The sequence below is a fragment of the Oncorhynchus kisutch genome, unplaced genomic scaffold (assembly GCF_002021735.2).
Source record: "Oncorhynchus kisutch isolate 150728-3 unplaced genomic scaffold, Okis_V2 scaffold920, whole genome shotgun sequence".
NCBI lineage: Eukaryota > Metazoa > Chordata > Actinopteri > Salmoniformes > Salmonidae > Oncorhynchus > Oncorhynchus kisutch.
Window position 1 is genome coordinate 105001 of NW_022262865.1, and position 7500 is coordinate 112500.

A 7500-nucleotide genomic window follows, 5' to 3' on the forward strand; every position below is an offset into this window, starting at 1 on the left:
TTTGAAATAAGTAAGCAAGGTTAGTTTGTATTTCATCCAACAATCTGTGCTACAAATTATGGCTACAGTATATGCAATTTCTTCCACTTTTTGAGTGACACAAAGATGCTTATCTAAGTGGTGAAAATGCAACAGCTGTTAATCAGACTCACTTTCACTTTACATAGTGCACCAAGATATAGTTTCTCGCTTACGACCACACCGGCCTGAGTACGCCTGATCTCGTCTGATCTCGGAAGCTAAGTAGGGTCGGGCCTGGTTAGTACTTGGATGGGTGACCTCCTGGGAATACCAGGTGCTGTAAGCTTTTTGTCAACTCTTTGTCCGTTTTTTCCCACAAGGCTGAAATATGTGCCCTTGCTTTGAAATAACTAAGCAAGGTTAGTTTGTATTTCATCCAACAATCTGTGCTACAAATTATGGCTACAGTATATGCAAATTCTTCCACTTTTTGAGTGACAAAAAGATGCTTATCTAAATGGTGAAAATGCAACAGCTGTTAATCAGACTCACTTTCACTTAACATAGTGCACCAAGAGATAGTTTCTCGCTTACGACCAGGCCCGACTGTGCTACAAATTATGGCTACAATATATGCAATTTCTTCCACTTTTTGAGTGACACAAAGATGCTTATCTAAGTGGTGAAAATGCAACAGCTGTTAATCAGACTCACTTTCACTTTACATAGTGCACCAAGAGATAGTTTCTCGCTTACGACCAAACCGGCCTGAGCATGCCCCTTTTTCGGATTGAGGAAGTGTTTGGAGGAAGTTGGTTGATTGATTGAGGCCCACAAACAAAGCTATGGATAGTTTCCTTGAAGCCAAAGCAAAGCATGAAGTACGAACAACAACTAATGCCGAAACCTAGGATCGGAACACGGACCTTTAGATCTTCAGTCTAACACTCTCCCAACTTAATCATTTCGGGAAGCCACTAAAATAAACGTAGTGGCACCCTTGACGATGCACACACATTTTGACACTCAGAATGTACCTTATGGCCAGTACAGGGATCAAACACATCACCTTGGAGTTATTAGCACCACTTTCTAACCAACTGATCTAACCAGGCACTGGCTATTGGAGCACAGTTTTTGAGATGCACCGAGCCTCTGCAAGTGCTGGCTCGTAAACTAACAAGTCCACCAACAGCATAGCCTGACAAGACTGTACACTCTTGGATGCTCCTTGTAGCCAACCCTACCGGCTGGGGAATTAGCTCAAATGGTAGAGTGCTTGCTTAGCATGAGAGAGGTAGTGGGATCGATTCCTGCATTCTCCAAAAACATATTATTTTTGTGGATCCAAGCAAGCTCCAGTTCACACTTCATGCAGCATTGTCTTATGACAACCTACTGTCAATTAACAATGACAAGTAACTTTCCTGTAACACTGATGTCAAAATGTCAGATGAAAAAGCAAGACATTACTTACTTTCAGAGGAGCAGCGTAGCACACACCATTGAGGACCACAAACAAAGCTTTGGATAGTTTCCTTGAAGCCAGAGCATAAAGAAAGTACAAATACAAATTCCCGAAAGCAGGGATCAAATTTTGTTAATTCACTAAACTTAATTCTGTGGCAACGTTGACAATTCAAATGCATGTGACTCACAATTTTGACACTCATAGCCAGTACGGGGATTGAACCCATGACCTTGGCGTTATTAGCACCACACTCTAACCAACTGAGCTAACCAGCCACTGCCTACAACAATTGTTGAGATGCACCGAGCCTCTGCAAGTTCTAGAGCGCAAACTAACAAGTCCACCAACAGCATAGCCTGACATACCTTATGGGAACATTTTGACATTTCGTGTATGGTTAGTGAGAAAGTCCATATTGGAAATGTACGGTCCCTTACTAGACGTCCGAAAATGTTTGTAAAATTCGCGGTCGGTGTCGGGCCGTGCGGTAGGGCTGGACCTACCGGGAAGTCATCAAATGAACTTTGTCGGACATTCGTTTTCCGTTTTATAAAATAATCAAATTTTTGTCATTTTTCCGCTGTCCCGGAAAATCCCACAAGAGGGCATAAGCAATCTTATTGCTATTGGACAAAACATCATGAATCACGACGGGGCCTTATCTCGAAAAAGGAAAATATTTCAAAGCCGAAACTCGGTGAGCGTAGGTTTGGCATAATGGGCAGTTGGCCCCGAACAAGATGGCGTCTAGGCCTCAACGGTTTTTGAGTTATGGCCATTTCTCTGGGATTAAAGGTCCAAAATGAAAATAGAGAAAGGAGCCCCCGGTGTCAATAAAAAAAGAACCAGCCATTTATCTATCGTCATTTAAGAGAAATCGTACAATGACAGATTGGTGATGTTCAAAGATAGGTGTTTTTTTTCAACAGTTACAGATCCAGTTACAGGGTGTTCATACGAATCTTTTTAAAGTGTGCTGCGGAGCTCTGCGAGATTTCTGTGATTTTCTAGGATTTTCTGAAATAACACACACTCACTAAACCCTCCGTAAATAACTCAGTACTTAACGTAAAGACTTAAAACTCTGTAAAGGCATACCCCAATCAGGATATGAGTTTATTTATAGCTTCCTGTGCCAACCGGAAGTGCCTTAAATGGTGTCACAGTGGCAGTTTCCAAGGGTGAAAAAGGTCAGATCTTTTCAAAACTTCATATGTGTGATTAGGCAACCCCCATAAACTGTAAGTCAGTCATTTCTCCCAATAGATGTCAAAGAAAAGCTCTCACACACACACACAGCAAGGATGGAGTGAAAAAGTGCGGTGCTTAAAGACACAGAGAGCAGGCAATGGCATTACCATAATCTCTAGGCCGTGCCGAGTTCAATGAGATATCCCGCTTGACCGTAGCTCGCTCGGTCTAAGCGCAGCAACCATTAGAAAAGTAAGCCCAAAATGAAGCCTGCACCACAACATCATTTGCTTTTGGGTGACAGCGGCGGAACCGTTAGGTTTAGAAGGACAATTCAACCACAGGAATGTTCCTAAGGTCCTCCCGATCTTTGCAAGGCTAACCTTGACCGTGTGGCATTAACCCTTAACAGTAAAACAGGGTTTTTTGATCTCACAGATTACAATGACTTCTCTCCCCATAGGAATACATTGCCTGCACCCCTAATTTCAACCTCAGGCCTATGTGGGTTATGAATGCCTTATGAACCTGTCTTAGATAACAGTCCATCAGGCCACTATGAGGTCTACCTGTGTCGATTCTAAGCTTCCTGGAGCAACCGGAAGTGGTTAAAATCACCCTAAAAGTGTATACCCATACCCTGCCTGCAGTTTGATAGACATAGTGCATTCAACCCTGTGTAAATCAGTCAATTCTTAACGTAAGGACTTAAAACTCAGGATTCTGTAAAAGCATACCCCATTGAGGATATGTGTTGATGTATAGCTTCCTGTGCCAACCGGAAGTGCCATAATTGGTGTCTCAGGGGCTGTTTCGAGGGGTTAAAAAAGTCTGATCTTTCCAAAACTTCATATGTGTGATTAGGCAACCCCCATGAACTGTAAATCAGTCCTTTTTCCCATAAAATTTCAAAGGAAAAATAAATCACCCTAGAAAACACCACTTGGATGGAGGGACGTATTGGGGTGCGTAGAGACAGACAGTGACTGCAATAGTTAGCTTTGTTCGAGCTAAAAAAGAACCGTCAGACCTAGAGTTCCGAAACTTTAGAATCCTGTTCTAGACCTCCGGTCAATAGTGCGTGGTGAGTTACGTGGCTCTAGAAGGTTCTCGGACCGAGAAACAGCCTCGTACATTTGCAATGACTTCAATTCATTTTGACCGTTACGAAAATGACGACATTTAGAAAAGTCTCAGAAACGCAAGACTAGGTGCATTGCGACCGTCTCGTTCCATAGAGACGGACCCCAACGTTTCGGTCCGATAGCTCATTCAAGGACCCCGTAGCAAATCATGGAAAAAAAGTGGATTTTCAGCACCAATTAGGGTTTTGCTCGGACACCAAATGACCGATCGAGCCGAAACTTGGGATTCGGGGTCGCCTCAGCTAGGCCTACACATAACATAAGAAATGGACCCGCAGCTAGAACGTAACTACGTGTTTTATGTTTTTTTTATGGTTTGAACTGAAGGCGTTGTGAATTTTGGGCCAGCTCTGAAGTATGTGATAGTTGGCTACTAAACGAGTTGGAAAAAGTGGGTTTGGTGTCAGTTTGTATCAGTTTGGTGTCAGAATGATATCTAATTGACTGACGGACGGTGACTTGCTGGTGACTCTTGTCCATTTGCAATATGTTTAAACAGTGAGGTACCATCACCAAAGTGACATTCTGAAATCAACCCTAACGAGCGACTGAGATTAACCAGAATCACTGCCCAGCCATCCCGAGTTCATCGGGCCAGTCAATTTCACATTCCTGCAGGATTTTTATAGCATGACAAATTCGTGATGGTACCTGCCCATTGAACCATATTGCAAATGCCCGTACACTTGCAATATGATTCAACAGTGAAAAAACATCACAAAATGGACATGATGAAGTCAACACAATGAGCGATGGAAAGGAGCAACTATCACTGCCAGGCCATCCTGTGTTCATCAGGCCAGTCAATTTCACATTCCTGCAGGATTTTTATAGCATGACAAATTCGTGATGGTACCTGCCCATTGAACCATATTGCAAATGCCCAGTGACTTTGCAAAAGAAAGAAAACATAAACAAATGGACATAATGAATTCACCATATTTTTTGGGGGGGGTTACCAGTTGCACAACAATGCATGTACACTTGCAATATGATTCAACAGTGAAAAAACATCACAAAATGGACATGATGAAGTCAACACAATGAGTGATGGAAAGGAGCAACTATCACTGCCAGGCCATCCCGAGTTCATCTGGCCAGTCAATTTTGCATTTCTGCAGGATTTTTGAGCATGTCAAATTTCTTATGGTAAATGCCCATTGAACCATATTGCAAATGCCCGTACACTTGCAATATGATTCAACAGTGAAAAAACATCACAAAATGGACATGATGAAGTCAACACAATGAGCGATGGAAAGGAGCAACTATCATTGCCAGGCCATCCCGAGTTCATCTGGCCAGTCAATTTTGCATTTCTGCAGGATTTTTGAGCATGTCAAATTTCTTATGGTATTTGGCCTAAAAAAAAGTGACTTTTGACTTTGACTTTTGACTTCCTATGAAATCATATTGCAAATGGACAAATAATATTCCTTATGCACAAGTTTAAAAAAATTATGATAATACAATTTTACAAATGTATATTCATATAGTTCTTACACATGATGAATTGACATAAAATCGAAACAATTTCGAAAAACGGTCCAGAAAGAACTTTTTTACGAGGGTGATAAGTTTTTTAAAAAGTTCACATTTTGGACTTTTGACTTCATATGAAATCATATTGCAAATGGACAAAACATATTTCTTATGCGCATGTAAAAAAAATTAAAAATAATAATCACCCCGTAAAATAATAATAAATAATAAAATTGGACAAAAGTATGTTGATACACTTCTTATACATGTGTAATTGACACAAAAATGGAAAGAATTTTGAAAAACGGTCCAGAAAGCACTTTTTTAAGGGGTGATAATTTTTGCTTTTGGATGTTGGATGTTGACTTGAGGTCCATTTCCAATATGAAAAACCACGGTGGAGCGCACTCACCCCCTGTTGGATTTTTGAAGTGTTACAACTGGCAATAGCCATATGACATTTGCCATCAACTTTGCACGAATAAACGTCCAATTGGGTGGTATTGACCAATGTGTATATGGTTTGTCCGGTGCCAATGACTTGCCATTCATTTTTGTCCATTTCAGGGGGGTCTTCCCTTACCTTTGATGTTCTTCGATCAGAAGACGAGGAAGGAGTTATACTTACCCAATACATCGTTTGGTTTCAAGTTGTGTGTCTCTGTATTAGCATATGCTTACAGCTTCAGCTGAAATGCACCCAAAATTACTTCTGGTCCCGCACTCTTGCGCATCAAAACGTCAAAATTACATATTATATGTCGACTAAACTGGTCAAACTAAGTGCAGAATCGAGCATTAGGATGCTTTAATCGTGTAAAACAAAGATCAGAGCTAACAGATAAACCGAAGTCAACTGGTGCTTCATGGAAAAAGTGTCCGGCGCGCGCAATAGAGTGCCTGTATTTACGCGTGACCCGAATGATTTCGCTCGCCAAAGGACGGGAGCGCGCTAGATTCTAACAAAGGACGCGTCATTTTTTCAAAATTTTGCTTTTGGATGTTGATTTGGGTTGCATTTCCAATATGAAACACCCCGGTGGAGCGCAATCGCCACCTGTTGGATTTTTGAGGTGTTACAACTGGCACTTGCCATATGGCATTTGCAATCAATTTTGCATGAATCAACGCCGATTTGGGTGGTATTGGACATCGTGTATATGGTTTGTCCAATGCCAATGATTTGCCATTAATTTTTGTCCATTTCAGGGAGGTATTCCCTTACAAGACTGGACACTCTTGGTTGCTTCTTGTGGCAATTCCAAACAGCTGGGGAATTTGAACAATTGGTTTTGTGTTTGCTTAGCATGCTATAGGTAGTGGGATCGATGCCCTCATTCCCCCAAAATATTTTTTTTTTGTGGATCCAAGAAGGTTCCAGTTCAAACTTCATGCAGCCTTGTCTTACGGCAACCTACTGTCATGTAACAATGACAAGCAACTTTCATGTAACACTGATGTCAAAATGTCAGATGAAAAAGCAAGACATTACTTACTTTCAGAGGAGCAGCGTAGCACACACCATTGAGGCCCACAAACAAAGCTGTGGATAGTTTACTTGAAGCAAGAGCATAAAGAAAGAACAAATACAAATACCCAGGATCAAACCATGGACCTTTAGATCTTGAGTCTGACACTCTCCCAACTGAGCTATTTCAGCAATTCACTAACCTTAATTACGTGGCACCCTTGACAATTCACATGCATGTGACTCACAATTTTGACACTCAAAATGTACATGATAGCTAGTACGGGGATAGAACCGATGACTTTGGCTTTATTTGCACCACACTCTAACCAACTGAGCTAACCACCCACTTGCTATTGTGAACAATTGTTGAGATGCACCGAGCCTCTGCAAGTGCTGGCGCATAAACTAACAAGTCCACCAACAGCATAGCCTGACAAGACTGGACCCTCTAGGTTGCTTCTTTCGGAAAGTCCAAACGGCTGGGCAAGTAGCTCAAATGCTTTGCATGCGTGAGGTAGTGGGATTGATGCCCGCATGCTCCAAAATCACATTGTTTTATGGATCCAAGAAAACTCTAGTTCACACTTCATGCAGCCTTGTCTTACGGACACCTACTGTCATGTAACAATGACAAGCAACTTTCATGTAACACTGATGTCAAAATGTCAGATGAAAAAGCAAGACATTACTTACTTTCAGAGGAGCAGCGTAGCACACACAATTGAGGCCCACAAACAAAGCTGTGGATAGTTTCCTTGAAGCCAAAGCAAAGCATGAAG

General features: G+C 41.6%; 2 non-coding genes across 2 annotated transcripts; one reads left to right on the top strand and one right to left on the bottom strand.

Annotated features, from left to right (window-relative positions):
• The first annotated feature begins 188 nt into the window (after window positions 1-188).
• On the top strand, window positions 189-307 carry LOC116363265 (5S ribosomal RNA). Its single transcript, XR_004207850.1, has one exon. It is a non-coding gene; the product is annotated as a 5S ribosomal RNA (ribosomal RNA).
• Window positions 308-1633: 1326 nt separating this feature from the next.
• On the bottom strand, window positions 1634-1707 carry trnai-aau (transfer RNA isoleucine (anticodon AAU)). The gene has a single exon. It is a non-coding gene; the product is annotated as a tRNA-Ile (tRNA).
• Window positions 1708-7500: the final 5793 nt, after the last annotated feature.